The 18108-nt window shown below is 44.0% G+C and overlaps 1 long non-coding RNA gene across 1 annotated transcript in view; it reads right to left on the bottom strand.

The window, feature by feature from the left end:
* The window catches only part of LOC136334306 (uncharacterized), a 24652-nt gene extending 6544 nt beyond the window's left edge, over positions 1-18108 (bottom strand). Inside the window, exons 1-2 of the long non-coding RNA XR_010731140.1 lie at positions 17951-18108; positions 17437-17588 (exon numbers count right to left, since the gene is read on the bottom strand). This is a non-coding gene — a long non-coding RNA (uncharacterized lncRNA). The remainder of the gene's footprint in view (positions 1-17436; positions 17589-17950) is intronic.

The following is an 18108-nucleotide window of genomic DNA, read 5'->3' as shown; positions in this document are numbered from 1 at the left end:
TTTTTTTTAGATAATCACTAATCCAGACTGACTGGAGGAAAAGTAATCTAATGATTTTTAATTAAAAATAAGCATTTAAAACAAAACAGTTCTTTCTTTCAGATACCTAAAATAAATCTAACATTGTACTACCTAAGTAGAGATACTTTAATTGATTTAAATACTCCTGGTAAACAGGCGATCAAAAGTGTTTTTTTTTTTATTTTATCAATATATTAGGTATCACAGTATTCAACTGCTTTGTAAACTTTTTTTTTAACAATTATGTGACAGTGAAGCTTCACCTCAGGTTATAATAGAAATTTTGTTATAAAGGAGTTTGAACGGTAGCTTTTTCTGATAGCGTATCTTGAAAATTATAATTCTTTTTAAACAACAGCCAGAAGTTCACTATTTTTTTCCACCTAAATATGAAGTATGTATTTCTCATAAGGATAGTAAGTATGTGTGTCACTGGGATCTGATTAAAGAAGCAGAGCCAGGAGGAGACACACACACACACACACAACCCTGATCCAGCTGCTGCTTCAGGCCAATGAGGTGAATCAGCAGACCAGTAACAAATGTGAGCTACGAAATAACTGTGCTTTTCTTCTGCCTTCTAAATCTCCCAACAATCTCCGATAGCCCACATGAACTGAAACGTACAAGAAAAGGAAGTCTGGCAAATGCAGTTCAGGCTACGCAAACGAACACATAACAAAGCCATGACATGTCATACTGAAAAGTTATTAGGCTTAGCAGAGCTGCATGTTTATTTATTAAGTGCACTTAAGTCACATTAAACAAAGAGATTCAGTAGCTGCAGGATACTGAGGAATGAAATACTGTACCAAGAAGACCCAAAAGCCATTTCTAGCTACAGTTACAACAAACAGGACAGAGAAGGTTGAAGAAAAGCTATGTGTTCAAAGATCGCCTGTCAATTTCCCGATCTGAGTCTGAGTCGAAAACTCCCTGATTCTTTCTTCCCTGGAAAACACTAACTCGTTCCATTTTCAGACGATGACTATGGATATTTGAGAAGCAAACCATAGACTCTCCCTCTGATGGAGATGCTCAATATCAAATGAAAGTGGTACTAAGGTTCCACATTAGTCATCAGCTCTGGAGTGCTGCATTATGCCCCTTTCGTGCCTTCTCTGATACACAGACAGCTAGGTTCTCCCTATATCCATCACGCCTCCAAAGTGAACCTGCTGATGCTGAATAAGGCTGAAAGAACTTGACCAAAAGGTCTTCAAACACTGAGCACATCTATGAGGTCTGTCCACTATGTGGATTTTGAGCTGAACTAGGACTGAAGGCCATTCACACTCACCACACCCAAAGCATTTCTCCCCGGTTTGAGTTCTCTGATGTTCATTAGCTGAACTCTAACCAAAGGTAATACCACCTTCATACAGTTTCTCCCTTGTATGAATTCCCAAATGATCAATAAGGTATGACTTATACTTGAAGGTTTTCCCACATTCTTTACATGCAGAGGGTTTGACTCCACTGTGAGTTTTCTGATGCTGAATAAGGTAGGAGTTCCAACAAAGGCCTTCCCACATTTACTACATTGATAGGGTCTCTCTCTAGTGTGAATTCTGTGATGTTTAATAAGGAGTGAACTCCTACTAAAAGATTTCTCACACTCATTACAATAAGGAGCCCCCCATGTATGGAATCTCTGATGTTCAATAAGATGTGAGTTACGATTGTAAGTTTTCCCACAGTTATTGCATTCATATAGTCTCTCTTTGGTGTGAACTCACTGATGATCTATTAGATTTGAGCTCTGACTAAAGGCCTTCCCACATTCAGTACATTCATAGGGTTTCTACCTAGTGTGGATTCTCTAATGTCTAATAAGACTTGAACTCTGACCAAAAGCTTTTTCACATTCATTACACATGTAAGGCATCTCTCCTGTATGAATTATCTGGTGCTGGATAAGGTGTGAGCTGCACCAGAAGGTTTTCCCATACTCGCTACATTCATAAGGTTTCTTTTCAGTATGTATTCTTTGATGCTGAATAAAGTTTGAACTATGGCCAAAGGCTTTTCCACATTCCTGACACTCATAAGGTTTCTCTTGTGTGTCAGCTTTCGCACGCTGTATAAGGTATGAGCTCCGCCTGAATAATTTTCCACATATATTACTGTAAGGTATTTTTCCCCGCCGAGAAAGAAGGAAGAGGCCAGAGCCACAAAGTGTGGAATAGCAAACGGCTTTATTGAATACAGAGCATGCATCCCACCCGGCAAGGTTCTCTGGCCCCGAGGAAAGAAAGATGGAGGCAAGGGAAGTTGCATGGATTAAACCACATGGGAGATATTTAAAGGGGTCCCTCTAGGGAAGTGGAGCTAACATGACGTGGTAAAATCCCACTGGCTAATAGACGGTAGCTTTTTTCCAAACGGTTCCTGTGAAGCTTCTTTTGGCGCACATGGTTGTGGGCGGTCCTAGCCAAAGTTCGCAGGTCTGAGTTCCCCACATGACCATCCACCATTATCCACCGACCTTACAATTACAGATCTGAGATTTCTCTTCAGTAAGAATTTGTGGCTGTTGGATAAAGTTTGCAATATTTCCGAAGTTTTGTCTATATTCAAAGGCTCCCTCATGAATGTTTTGTTCACATTAATCTCCTTCATGTAGTTGTATCCCTACTGCAAGAGTTTTCTACTTTATAAGTAATTGATCCTCAGTCCAGGTCTCACCATCTGACAGAAAATATTTTTAAAAAAAGGTAAATGTAACAAGAAAAACTCCTGCTGGGAAACAGGATGATCAAAGTATCCCAGAAGATGAGATATCACTTCACACCAGTCAGAATGGCCCTCATCAACAAAACAACACAGAATAAGTGCTGGCAAGGATGTGGAGAAAAGGGAACCCTCCTGCACTGCTGGTGGGAATGCAGACTGGTGCAGCCACTGTGGAAAATAGTATAGAGATTCCTCAAAAAATTAAAAATCAAACTGCCCTTTGACCCAGCTATCCCACTTTTAGGAATATACCCCAAGAACACCATAGCACTGTTTGAAAAGAAGAAATGCACCCCCATGTTTATGGCAGCATCATTCACAATAGCGGAGATCTGGAAACAGCCCAAGTGTCCGTCAGTGGACAAGTGGATTAAAAAGCTTTGGTACATATATACTGTGGAATACTACTCAGCCATAAGAAATGATGACATCGGATCATTTACAACAACATGGATGGACCTTGATAACATTATACTGAGCGAAATAAGTAAATCAGAAAAAACTAAGGACTATATGATTCCATACATAGGTGGGACATAAAAATAAGACTCAGGCCCTGGCCGGTTGGCTCAGTGGTAGAGCATCGGCCTGGCGTGCAAGAGGTCCCAGGTTCGATTCTCGGCCAGGGCACACAGGAGAAGCGCCCATCTGCTTCTCCACCCCTCCCCCCTCTCCTTCCTCTCTCTCTCTCTCTTCCCCTCCCGCAGCGAGGCTCCATTAGAGCAAAGATGGCCTGGGTGCTGGGGAAGGCTCCTCGGCCTCTGCCCCAGGCGCTGGAGTGGCTCTGGTTGCAACAGAGCAACACCCCGGAGGGGCAGAGCATCGCCCCCTGGTGGGCAGAGCGTCGCCCCCTGGTGGGCGTGCCAGGTGGATCCCGGTAGGGCGCATGCGGGAGTCTGTCTGACTGTCTCTCCCCATTTCCAGCTTCGGAAAAAAATACAAAAAAATAAAAATAAAACTCAGAGACATGGACAAGAGTGTGGGGGTTATGGGGTGGGGGGAGAAAAGGGAGGGAGTTGGGGGAGGGGAGGGGCACAAAGAAAACCAGTTAGAAGGTGACGGAAGACAATTGGACTTGGGGTGATGGGAATGCAGCATAATCAAATGTCAAAATAACCTAGAGATGTTTTCTCTGAACATATGTACCCTGATTTATCAATGTCACCCCATTAAAATTAATTTTAAAAAAAAGAACTTGGAGAAAAAAAAAGTATCCCAGAAGTATCTAACTTTAAAAAGTAGGAAAAATGGCCTTGCAATATAAGGAAAAGATTGATACAAGCTGAGCAGACTTGTAGAAAATGGTGGGGAAATTATTATATGAAGTAGCTGACCAGACAGATACACTGGAATTAACAGAAGAGAAAAGCAGAGTTTGAGGGAACTGTGATAGGTCAGATCATAGGAAGGGTGATGTTGGGGAATATGTGTGAGAGAGGCAGGGACCAAACAGATAAATAAAAGAGGAAAGCCTCACCTCCGAGGTTCTGTCTGCATGGTACCCAGCCACCCAGACTGTCTCTGCTATAACAGAGAAGACTCCCTTCAGATAATCAGACAGCAACAGCTTCCTCACTCCTGCTGAGAGTCCTTCCTCTCCACACAGACACTCATGTGCTCACTCATGAACACAGACCACCTCAGACCTTCCGCATACCTTTTAGAAACAGTGCAGATTGGGAGCATTTGATAAAGGCAGGTGGGAGGAAGAATAGAAGGAAAAGTTGATTAAAATATGAAGCACAGTATTCACAAATATTTTCAAACCTATTTCAACTCTAAGAGAATACACAAAAATAAATTCCGCACCCTAGCTGCATCTAAGAAATATGATAGAAAAACAACATGTTTAATACAAATAAGTTTTACTTATTAAATAGGGCTTACTGAAGCTAGAGGAATTGTTTTGCAGTGATACAAGAGAAGGTAGGTTCTCTGCTTAGAGGGATCTTTCTGGAGGAAGGTGATGCTGAGGAATTTCCAATGCGCATTTCCTTCAGCAGTGAAATCCGAAACCATATGCAATGCTGACTTTATTAGGTAATGGCCACTGCCTTTAAGAAATTTAATAATTATTTATGATATCATCACAGAACTATATTTACATTTATCCTCCACCTCCAGATATGCCACCTTCCGTGAGTTCAATTTGAAAACTGGGGGATTTTTTACAAATTTTTTTCTTGTGAGAACTTTTAAGATCTATATTCTCTTAGCAACTTTCAAATATGCAATATGGTATTATTAACTATAATCACCATGTTACATATTTCATCCCCAGGACTTATTTACCTTAGAACTGGAAGTTTGTACCTTTTTTATTTATTTATTTATTTATTTATTTTTTATAGAGACAGAGAGTGAGTCAGAGAGAGGGATAGACAGGGACAGACAGACAGGAATGGAGAGAGATGAGAAGCATCAATCATTAGTTTTTCATTGCACGTTGCAACACCTTAGTTCAGGGGTCCCCAAACTACGGCCCGCGAGCCGCATGCGGCCCCCTGAGGCCATTTATCCGGCCCCCCCGCCGCACTTCTGGAAGGGGCACCTCTTTCATTGGTGGTCAGTGAGAGGAGCATAGTTCCCATTGAAATACTGGTCAGTTTGTTGATTTAAATTTACTTGTTCTTTATTTTAAATATTGTATTTGTTCCTGTTTTGTTTTTTTACTTTAAAATAAGGTATGTGCAGTGTTCATAGGGATTTGGTCATAGTTTTTTTTTTTATAGTCCGGCCCTTCAACGGTCTGAGGGACAGTGAACTGACCCCCTGTGTAAAAAGTTTGGGGACCCCTGCCTTAGTTGTTCATTGATTGCTTTCTCATATGTGCCTTGACCATGGGCCTTCAGCAGACCGAGTAACCCCTTGCTGGAGCCAGTGACCTTGGTCTCAAGCTGGTGGGATTTTGCTCAAACCAGATGAGCCCGCGCTCAAGCTGGTGACGTCGGGATCTCGAACCTGGGTCCTCTGCATCCCAGTCCGACGCTCTATCCACTGCGCCACCACCTGGTCAGGCAGTTTGTACCTTTTGATCACCATCATCGAATTGCTCCTACTGCCACTCCTCACCTCTGGCAACCCCCAATCTGTTCTCAAATCTATGAATTCGCCTGACCTGTGGTGGCGCAGTGGATAAAGCATCGACCTGGAATGCTGAGGTTGCCGGTTCAAAACCCTGGGCTTGCCTGGTCAAGGCACATATGGGAGTTGATGCTTCCTGCTCCTCCCTCCCCCTTCTCCCTCTTTCTCTCTCTCTCTCTCTCTCATTCTCTCTCCTCTCTAAAAGTTAATAAAAGTTAAAAAAAATTAAAAAAAAAAATCTATGAATTTGTATCTTTTACATTCCATAAGTGAGATCATACAGTATTCATCTTTCTCTGACTTACTTCACTTAACATAATGCCCTCAAGGTCCAGACATGTTGTCACATATAGCAGTATTTCTTTCTTTTTTATGACTGATATTCCATTGTATATGTATACCATATTTCTTTATCTTAGGTCATTTCCATCTTTGCTACTGTTAATAATGCTGCAGTGAACATGGGGGTACAGATATCTTTTTAAGATAATGATTTTGCTTTCTTCAGATAAATAGCTAAAAGTGGAATTGCTGGATCATATAGTAGTTGTACTTTTAATTTTCTGAAAGAACTTCATACATTTTCCATAATGACTATACCAATTTACCACCAATAGTACACAGGGTTCCCTTTTGTCCACATCCTTGCCAACAATTGTTCTCTCTTGTCTTTTGGGTTATGGTGTGAGTGGTTCAGTGTCTTTATGACCCTTTTCATGTGTTTACTTTGTGTGTCAGATTGCTAGCTCCTGGAGAGCTGGGACTAGGTCTAGCAAGTTGAGTACTTAAAGATTGATAAAGACATCCATCAGGTCTAAATACTAGCTAGGCAGGCCAAATCTTTAGCAAGGAATTGTAATGAACTCAAGTCACTCACTGAGGTGCCCAGATTAGCACAATCCAACAGAATTTGCTGTGATTATGGAAACTTTCCACATCTGCGCTGTCCAATACTGCATCCAACAGTGTCTAATGAGCACTTGAAACGAGGCTAGTGCAACTGAGGAGCTGAACTTTTCATTTTATTTAATTGTAACTAATTTAAGCTTAGTCAGCCATTTGTGGCAGTGGCTACCACTCTAGAGTTGTTTTTCTTTAACATGACTATTTTATTTATGTATTTATTTATTTATTATTTACAGTGTGTCTGTAAAGTCATGGTGCACTTTTGATCATCACAGGAAAGCAACAAAAGACAATAGAAATGTGAAATCTGCACCAAGTAAAAGGAAAATTCTCCCAGTTTCATACCTATTCAGTGCAGTTCGATGTGGGCTCACGCACAGAATTTTTAGGGCTCCTTAGGTAGCTATCCCGTATAGCCTCTACAGACTCATCACTGACTGATGGCCTACCAGAACGGGGTTCCTCCACCAAACTGCCGGTTTCCTTTAACAGTTTATCCCACCAAGTAATGTTATTCCTATGTGGTGGTGCTTCGTTATAAACGCGCCGATATTCACGTTGCACTTTGGTCACAGATTCGAATTTAGTGAGCCACAGAACACACTGAACTTTCCTCTGTACCGTCCACATCTCAACTGGCATGGCCGTGGGCTGCTCCTCTGTACACACGGTGTTTTTCATCATCTGTGCATGCGCACATGCTGCCACATCATTCTACAGAAACCAAATAAAGTGCAGATTTCACATTTCTAACGTCTTTTGTTGCTTTCCTGTGACCAGTCAAAAGTGCACCATAATTTTATGGACACACTGTATTTACTTACCATATTTTTCGCTCCATAAGATGCACCTTTTCCTCCCCAAAAGTGGAAAGGAAAATGCCTATGCATCTTATGGAGCAAAAAATATGGTATTTTATTAAATATTTTAACACACCATTTGGTTCAGAATATTTTTTTTTCTTATTTTCCTCCCTAAAACCCTAGGTGTGTCTTATGGTCAGGTGCGTCTTGTGGAGCGAAAAATATAGTATTTATTTTAGATTTTATTTACTCATTTTTAGAGAGAAAGAGGGGAGAGAGAAAGAGAGAGAGAGAGAAGGAGGAGGAGCAGCAGGAAGCATCAACTCCCATATGTGCCTTACCAGGCAAGCCCAGGGTTTCCAACCGGTAACCTCAGTGTTCCAGGTCAACGCTTTATCCACTGCACCACCACAGGTTAGACTTCTAGAGTGTTTAAAAAAAAATTTTTTTTAAGGCCCTGGCCGGTTGGCTCAGCGGTAGAGCGTCAGCCTGGCGTGCGGGGGACCCAGGTTCGATTCCCGGCCAGGGCACATAGGAGAAGCGCTCATTTGCTTCTCCACCCCCCCCCCCTTCCTCTCTGTCTCTCTCTTCCCCTCCCGCAGCCAAGGCTCCATTGGAGCAAAGATGGCCCGGGCGCTGGGGATGGCTCCTTGGCCTCTGCCCCAGGCGCTAGAATGGCTCTGGTCGCGGCAGAACGATGCCCCGGAGGGGCAGAGCATCGCCCCCTGGTGGGCAGAGCGTCGCCCCCTGGTGGGCGTGCTGGGTGGATCCTGGTCAGGCGCATGCGGGAGTCTGTCTGACTGTCTCTCCCCGTTTCCAGCTTCAGAAAAATACAAAAAAAAAAAAATTTTTTTTTAAATTAATTTTAGAGAGAGGGTAAGGGAGAGACAGAAACACTGATTTGTTGTTCCGCTTATTTCTGCATTCATTGGTTGATTCTTGTGTGTGTCCTGACCCAGGATCGAACCTGCAAGCAACCCTGGCGCATCAGGACCACACTCTAACTAACTAGTTATCCAGCCCGAGCCACTCCAGAGCTTTCTAAACCTTCCAGACCTGTCCAACAGGGTTTGGGGCACCTTAGAAGCTCTTCAAAACTGGAGTCATTAATTAGGATGAAATATAGGAGAAGGTAACAAATAGAACCTTCCATCAGCTCATCAGCAAGTGAAAGGGCAATAACCTGGGCATGCCTCCATTTAGACCTGGAACGCTTCACAATAATGGCCTTCTGTATTTGCTCAGTTTAAACATTAAAATGAAAGCTTCTGCGATCTCTCTCTGACCTGGCCCCTACCTGTCCTTCTAGTCTCATTCTACTTCTCCCCTACTGACCGTCTACTGTCTATTGAACCACTCTATTCATTGTCGACCACAGCATGCAAAGGCTCAGACATTGTAGAGAATGTGCCTTTAATTTAGCCCACTGCCAGAAATTTGACAGCCTGCTGGACATATCCAAGACCGTAACTGCTTGTGCTTTCAGACCCTGTTCAATATCACCTTCTCTATGAAGCTAAAGGTGACCCTTCTCCTAAACTCCTGAACTACTTCTCATCTTTCCAAGTCATACGGCACTGCACTCATTCACATGCATGCAATATATGCGCACCAACAGCACGCCTCATACAGTTCCAGGCTCTGAGATACATCAGTGAGCAAAACAGACAAAAATGTAAGGGAGACTGGTAATAAGCAAGGTCAATTACATACTATTAGAAGGTGATAAAAGGGCTATAGGGGAAAAAAGCAAGGAACAAGGATTAGAGTGCCAGGGGAAGTGAGTGAACAGAAGAATTGCAACTTTAAATACCATTGTCAAAGAACGACTAAGAAAATGACATTTAAGCCAAGACTTTGAAGTAGATAAGGGTATCTGGGAAGAAGTATTACACACAGAAGAAACAGCAAGTGCAAAGGCCCTGGATGTTCAAGGAGCCAAGCGTGACTGGAGCAGAATGAGCAAGGGGGAATGAGTACTAAGAAATGAGGTCAGAGATGCAAAAAGGGAATCAGTGAGCATAGAACCCTCTAGGCCACTATAAGGTTTGTTTCCACTGAATGAGACTGGAAGACACTGGATAGTTATGACCAGAGGAAAATAAGATCTGACATTTCAACAGGATCACACTGGCTGCTATGTTGGGCACAGGCTGTAGGGAGGCAACAGCAGAGGCAAGACAACCAGCCAGGAGGCTATTGCAATAATCCATGTGAGAAAGATCATGGTGAACTGGACCGACATGGTAGCAGAGAAGCGAGTAAGTACTTGGATTCTGGAAAAATGTTAAGGGTCTCATTAATAGGATTACTGGCTAATGGATATGGCTATGAGAGGAACAAAGGTTTCCCTCTAGTTGAGGAGCTAGAGGGGTGATATTCCCATCTACTGAGATGGGGTATATGTAAACCAGCTACAGCATCTCCAGTATATAAAACATTTCCATGTGACTCTCACACCAGTCCCAAACCTGTTCCCCTCCTGGTATATAAGTATTTTAGTATCACATTCTTGCAACTCTCCTGTAGCTTTAATATTTTTCAAAATAGAAAAGGGGAGGGGCAACAATGATCAGGGACTCCCTTCTCTGCTCTACATCCACTCAGTAATAGTATTATTGCTTCTACCTACAATACACGTCTTTTGTCCCTGCTTTCCTGTTCTCACTGTTCATGTAAAGTCAGATCCTAAGCATTCCTCACCTCCCTAAACAAATTAGATTCTCTATCTTGATAGACAACAGTCAGTTGTTAAAAAATAACATACCTCAGTATCTCCGCCAAACAAAATCTGAACTCATGGCCCTGGCATTCATTTTCCACAGTCTTACTCCACTTTACCTTTACCGTTTCATCCCCTATCACGTCTTCTCTGAGCTCCAGTGAATCTGAACAATGTCTCCTGAACATTTATCCCCAGGCATTTCCTTCTCCTCTCAACCTTCTCTCTCCACCCTGGACAAGCCTCCCTTTCAACTTAACCTACCAAAATCCTATTCATCTTTCAAGACCCCGCTCAAAAGCAGCCTACTTTGTGAAACTTACCCTGCTCCAGCCCCCAGCTGAAAGTGGTTTCTTCCCTTTGAATCTCTAAGGCATAAAGTTCCTGAGTTCTTCATGGCATTTAATTAACCACATTGTCTTTGGGCCTTAAAAATATCTTTAATTTTGTGTGGTCCCCTCAATTTATACTGAAAGGATCTCTAGGCCCCTGAGTGGCTCAGTGGATAAAGCATCGTCCTGGCACACTGAGGTCACAATGCAATCAATGAGTGCACAACTAAATGGAATAACTCAGTGAAACAAGGAGTTGATGCTTCTCTCTTTCTCTCTCACCCTTCCCCTCTCTCTATTAAGTCAGTGGAAATTTTAAAAATAAATAAATAAAAAGGGATCTCTAGAATAAGATGTCTTTTTTTATATAGAGAGAGACAGCGAGTCAGAGAGAGGGATAGACAGGGACAGACAGACAGGAACGGAGAGATGAGAAGCATCAATCATTAGTTTTTCGTTGCATGTTGCAACACCTTAGCTGTTCATTGATTGCTTTCTCATATATGCCTTGACCACGGGCCTTCAGCAGACCGAGTAACCCCTTGCTCAAGCCAGCGACCTTGGGCTCAAGCCAGTGAGCTTTTGCTCCAACTAGATGAGCCTGTGCTCAAGTTGGCGACCTCGGGGTCTCGAACCTGGGTCTTCCTCATCCCAGTCTGATGCTCTATCTACTGCGCCACCGCCTGGTCAGGCTAGAATAAGATGTCTTGTGATTCTTTTTCTCCAACCCCAGGACAATGTAAAGAACTCTGCACACATGAAGTGCTTAAAAGTGCTCCTGGTTATTTCCCAGCAATCCATTCAAAATAAGTTCTACTCCATCAGACAAGCATCTATAAATCAATGACGGTCCCAAGTAGACCACTTATAAAAACTCTTAAGGACTAAGACTCACATAGAATTCAGAGAGGTATGTCCCCTCATGGCAGGACCCCCTGGATTGCCTCATCAGACAGGGGCCAGTCTGAGACAGAGGTAAAACACAGACACAGACACACACAGACACACACACAAAGAGCAGCTGCTTCAGCCTGACCTGTGGTGGCACAGTGGATAAAGCATCAGACCTGGAATGCTGAGGTCACTGGTTTGAAACCCTGGGCTTGCCTGGTCAAAGCATTTATGGGAGTTGATGCTTTCTGATCCTCCCCTCTTCTCACTCCCTCTTCTCTCTCTCTAAAAAAGAATAAATACAATCTAAAAAAAAAATGTTTTCTTTTTAAAAAGAGCAGCTGCTTCCTGAAATAACAGGCAAATAAAGGGAGGAGCAAATCTATAGAGCTCTTTAAGTAGTTTAACTACAAAACCGTGTGATCCCAGATACATTTACTTCTAAGAACAGAAAAAATGAGGCCCTGGCCGGTTGGCTCAGTGGTAGAGCGTCAGCCTGGCGTGCAGAAGTCCCAGGTTTGATTCCCAGCTAGGGCACACAGGAGAAGCGCCCATCTGCTTCTCCACCCCTCCCCCTCTCCTTCCTCTCTGTCTCTCTCTTCCCCTCCCGCAGCCAAGGCTCCATTGGAGCAAAGATGGCCCGGGCGCTGGGGATGGCTCCTTGGCCTCTGCCCCAGGCGCTAGAGTGGCTCTGGTCGCAACAGAGCAACGCCCCAGAGGGGCAGAGCATCGCCCCCTGGTGGGCAGAGCGTCGCCCCCTGGTGGGCGTGCAAGGTGGATCCCGGTCGGGCACATGCAGGAGTCTGTCTGACTGTCTCTCCCCATTTCCAGCTTCAGAAAAAAAAAAAAAGGAAAAAGAAAAAATGAGCAAAGCTTCCTGTTAAATAGTGCCCCCCTCAAGAAAAATTTATGTCCACCTGGAACCTCCAAATATGTCTTTATTTGGAAATAGGGTCCTTGCAGAGGTAACTGGTTAACACAAGGACATAATGGATATAGGAGGGTCCTAAATTCTGATTGTTATCTTTAAAAATACAGGAGAGGCAGATTCAGACACAGAAATGCACAGGGAAGAAGACCTGGAAATAAAGATTGGAATGATGCAACTGCAAGTGACAGAGCACCAGGGATTGCTGGGAGCCACCAGAAGCTAACAGTCATGGAAGGATTCTTCCAAACAGCCTTCAGAGGTAGCTTAGGCCTTATGGATTCTAGCCCCCATGACTGTGACAGAATACAGTTCAATTGCTTTAAGTCATGCAGTTATGGTAATTTGTTACAGCAGCCCTAGAAAACTCATACTTCCTGTTTGATTTTCACCAATTAACAAACATATGTACCACCTACTATGTGCCAAATACTGGTATAGATATTAAAAAGTACATATATGGCCCTGGCCGGTTGGCTCAGTGGTAGAGCATTGGCCTGGCGTGCAGGAGTCCCTGGTAATATTACTGGCCAGGGCACACAGGAAAGGCGCCCATCTGCTTCTCCACCCCTCCCCCTCTCCTTCCTCTCTGTCCCTCTCTTCCCCTCCCGCAGTGGAGGCTCCATTGGAGCAAAGTTGGCCCAGGAGCTGGGGATGGCTCTGTGGCCTCTGCCTCAGGTGCTAGAGTGGCTCTGGATGCAACAGAGCGACGCCCTGGATGGGCAGAGCATCGCCCCCTGGTGGCCATGCCGGGTGGATCCCTGTCGGGCGCATAAGGGAGTCTGTCTGACTGCCTCCCCGTTTCCAGCTTCGGAAAAATGAAAAAAAAAAGTATATATCGTATATATATGACCAAAGGGCTTCAAAACACAAAAATAGGAAATGACAACTCCTACCTAGGTGAGTTGGATATGGTATCCTCAAAGAAGGACATTAAGCCAAGTCTTGAATTATGACCAGAATCAACAAGATTAAGAGTATCCCAGTCAAAAATAACAATATATGCTAAGGCTCAGAAACCTAAAAAGGAATACTAAATTTAAGGTGTAGTAAAAAAAAAAAAAAAAAAAGAAGTCAATGTGACTGAAATGTAAGCAGGAGATATGGCAGAAAAATAAGGAAAGCCAGATAATAAAGAGACATATAATCCACACTCAGGATTTTGGACTTTATCCTATAGGCAGAGAATAATATGATCAGACTTGTTGTCAGGGAAATTTATTCTGGCAGCCATATGGAGAAAGCTGAGAGTGAGGAAAATGACCAATAGCATAAGGGATGTTTCAACAAACACCCCAGAAAAAATATAATGGGCCTAAAATGAGGAAGTGGGAATGACAGGGAACAGAATCAGGTCTTTCTGAAGAAAAACCCGTAGGATTTGGTGACTGAATATGGAAGGGAGGAAAATAGAGGATGACTACAAGTTTTCTGTCCTGAGAAAAATTAGTTACTAAAATTTGGTTACTAAAATTAATAAGGTGACCAATTTTTTTACAATGAAAAAGAGGACAAAAATAAATTGAAGAAAACAATATTGTAAATAAAAGAAACATTTTATTCATTGCAACAATAATACTCTATAATATGATAAATGCATAATAAAAACATTTATAATATTTTATATTGTAATTATGCTTACATGCCTATTAATTTTTTTTTTCTTTTTCTGAAGCTGGAAACGGGGAGAGACAGTCAGACAGACTCCCTAATGCGCCCGACTGGGATCCACCCGGCACGCCCACCAGGGGGCGACGCTCTGCCCACCAGGGGGCGACGCTCTGCCCCTCCGGAGCATCGCTCTGTTGTGACCAGAGCCACTCTAGCACCTGGGGCAGAGGCCAAGGAGCCATCCCCAGCGCCCGGGCCATCTTTGCTCCAATGGAGCCTCGCTGTGGGAGGGGAAGAGAGAGACAGAGAGGAAGGAGAGGGGGAGGGGTGGAGAAGCAAATGGCGCTTCTCCTGTGTGCCCTGACCGGGAATTGAACCCGGGACTTCTGCATGCCAGGCCGACACTCTACCACTGAGCCAACCGGCCAGGGCCTCATGCCTATTAATTTTTAATAATTATTATAAGAAAAAAGTACTCGTTCACATACAAATACATCACATCACATGCAATGGACACTGCATCGATCGAATACAAACATTTACAGATTAGTCTTCCAATATCAAAAAGGAGGACATGTAGGAAGACACTTTTCAACTTTTCGAGGGAGGACATAACTTACAAAAGAAGGACTGTCCTCCCTAAAGGAGGACGATTGGTCACCTTAAAATTAACCAAGGTAGTCACTGGACGGTAGGGAGGCGGGGTACAGCAGAAAGGGATGAGCTCAGAAGTAAACCTGTGAACATCTAGTATTCAGGCACCAGCTGGAAGCAAGATCAGCATACAGTGGTAACTAGCTTTAACTAAAGTCATGAAAGGAAATAGGATCACCCACCTAAGTCAAAAGAGAGAGCTGAGAACAGTCTTGTGGAAAATCGATGTTTAAGGAACCAGTAGAGAGACGGGAGTGGTAAAGGCCCTGAGAAGGCAAGAGACAGACCAGAAGAAAATGGTGCTTCCAAAACCAAAGAACAAGAGTTACAAGGGAGAGTGATCACAACAAAAAATAATAAGGGGTCAAAAAAAACAATTAGGGCTAAAAAAATATGTCCAGTGATTTCACTAGTTAAGCCATTAACAATATGGATAAACCAGTTTCCATAGAGCAGAAACTGAGCTCTGTGTCAAGAACTGAATGGCAATTGCAAAGTTAATAGCAACTGGTAAAAATTTGTTTAAGAGGTTAATAGTTAAGGGAACAAAGGCAATTGTAGCCAACTTTCCTCTACTGCTCAATCAGCCACCGAATCTTGGAGGGTTCCATGTACATGTCTCTTGCATCTGACTATTTCCTTCTTCACAGCCCTGTTTTAGCAGCTTCATGAAAGAGGTTGTCCTGCACTGAGTCTTCGCACATGGGATCCTGAGATGTGTGGGGTTTGGACAGGCAGAGAACGCAGGAAACAGTAAAAGGACACAGTGCACAATAGGTAGCACACAGTGTCTTCTGTGTTACCTTGTGCAGACACACCACTCTTGCTGGGTTTGTCTTGGGAAACATTGAGGTAAGACTTTGAAGGTGGGCTGAGGTCACTACAGAGGACTCAATGCCAATTCATGAAGTATGAACTCAAAATATAAATAAATGAGTATTTTAGGAAGGTAAATATGGGCACTTGGCTTCTTATAAAGACCAGCAGCGCCCGACTAGGCGGTGGTGCAATGGATAGAGCATCAGACTAGGATGTGGAGGCTCCAGGTTCAAGATCCTGAGGTTGCCAGTTTGAGTGAGGGCTTATCTGGTTTGAGCAAAAAAGCTCACCAGCTTGAGCCCAAGGTCGCTAGCTCAAGCAAGGAGTTACTCGGTCTGCTGAAGGCCCGCGGTCAAGGCACATATGAGAAAGCAATCAATGAGCAACTAAGGTGTTGCAATGCGCAACGAAAAACTAATGACTGATGCTTCTCATCTCTCCGTTCCTGTCTGTCTGTCCCTGTCTATCCCTCTCTCTGACTCTCTCTCTGTAAAGAAAAAAAAAAAAAAAAAGACCAGCAGCAAAGAACCTGTAGTAAGGGCCTATTCTATCTCTCATCTAAAACCTGACTCCTTTCTAGCTCTAAATTCTTCCAAGACCAAACTCATGACTTTCTAAGGTTTCCTGGGCTAATATCCAGTTCACAGGGATCTCCTCTTGTGAACTTCCACGTTGTTTATTGTCCTATGGCCTCTCATAGTTAACTCTAAGTCCAACTCAACTCTAAGTTCATGGGTGGGGAGGGGTTAGGTTTTCTTTCAACTTTGTGTCAACGGCTCACAATAATAACTCAATATATACTTGTTTACTGAAATATTCACCTGAAAACATCATTAGTAGGCTACATGTGTGAATGAAAATCTCCCAAACATAAGTCATCTCAAAGTCCATTAGGTGTATTATCTAAGTCTTTGCCCCCTAATTAAATAATCAAGTTCACTTTTCTTTTAATGGCCAGACATTATTAGCAGATAACGGTGAGATGAAAGATTAAAATTAAAATGTGGATATTTATAGTTTAACTTCATTTTCATCAGTAGGTGGCTGGCTTATCTACTGTACTCCATAGGTACCCTCTTGCAATTTATACATTGAGTAGAAAATGTTACTTCCCTAATGGTGAAGAAGAGCTTGGGTAGAATGAGGGGAGGAGTCCACTCTTTTTCTGGTATTTAGGATATAGGACATACTTTGCTGGGTTCATTCACTTATTTATCCACACAACATTCACTGAGCTTCTCCAAAGATCAAGTAAGTTAGCAAGTGTTGGTATGACAGCTCCTAAGCTTAGTGCTATGACAATGCTCCTACAGGTTGGCTCAACACAGTCAGAAAGACAACAGTTATAGCCTTTATTTACATAGATCTTTAGGTGATAAAATATAATAATAATAATCAGTCTTGCACCATAACAATTCTAAATGTAAGGTTAATCGTGTCTATCTGATCTGAGGCCGCGATTAGGACAAAAATTTAGATGAAGAAAGCTAGTTAGGGGCCTGGCCGTTTGGCTCAGTGGTAGAGCGTCGGCCTGGCGTGCAGAAGTCCCGGGTTCGATTCCCGACCAGGGCTCACAGGAGAAGCGCCCATCTGCTTCTCCACCCTTCCCCCTCTCCTTCCTCTCTGTCTCTCTCTCCCCTCCCGCAGCCGAGGCTCTATTGGAGCAAAGATGGCCCGGGCGCTGGGGATGGCTCCTTGGCCTCTGCCCCAGGCGCTAGAGTGGCTCTGGTTGCAACAGAGGGACGCCCCGGAGGGGCAGAGCATCGCCCCCTGGTGGGCAGAGCGTCGCCCCCTGGTGGGCGTGCCGGTGGATCCGGGTCGGGCGCATGCGGGAGTCTGTCTGACTGTCTCTCCCCGTTTCCAGCGTTCGAAAAATACAAAAAAATAAAAAAATAAAGAAAAAAAAAGCTAGTTAGGTCAGCTCCTCACCCTTGCTCTTTCGAGGCTCCAGTTCAGGGGATGCAAACAAGGACATCTGCTCAGAAGCTTCTCCATGGACTGGGTCCAATCCACGATGCTGTTCCAAGGCCAAGATCTTCTCTAAGAATTCTTCAAAACATGACACATGGGTCTGGCAGTCACTTCAGGAAAGGGTGGGAAAAGGGATCAGATAGATATAGGGAAACGGTGGGTGAGGCTTTTCCAGGAGAGCCTCCCAGCCCAGGTGAAGATCTAAGAAGGTTCATTCCCTCTCCAGGCCAGCTAGGTGCTGCCGCGAGAAGGCAGCTAGGCAGGCAGCACCGGGAGGCAGCCTGTGGCCCCAGGCGCTGCGCCTGGGCAGGGACCCAACCAGTTCCTGCGGACCCACCTCAATCCCACCAGAGTCCCCACCCGCCCAAGCCCAAATCCGCTGCCGCTGCCGCAGTCCGGGGTTGCCACTGCGACGGTAAGGGCCACCTCCCTCTCCTCTCCAAGCCTGGGGTCGCTGATCCCCTACACTCACTGGCCCAGCCCAATCCGAGTTCTCCGCAGTATTGGCGACTTCAGACTCCAGGGCAGGCCTGCAAATTAGGGTACCTGTGCATGCACTTCCGGGTCCATCTAGGCAACTCGGAGGTCTAATCTCGATTGTGGCTGCTGAGGGTACAGAATGGCAATGGG

This window comes from Saccopteryx bilineata, chromosome 4, assembly GCF_036850765.1.
Source record: "Saccopteryx bilineata isolate mSacBil1 chromosome 4, mSacBil1_pri_phased_curated, whole genome shotgun sequence".
In the NCBI taxonomy this organism is placed as follows: Eukaryota; Metazoa; Chordata; class Mammalia; order Chiroptera; family Emballonuridae; genus Saccopteryx; species Saccopteryx bilineata.
Note: the sequence above shows the minus strand (reverse complement) of the source record. Positions and strands in the feature narration are given on the sequence as shown.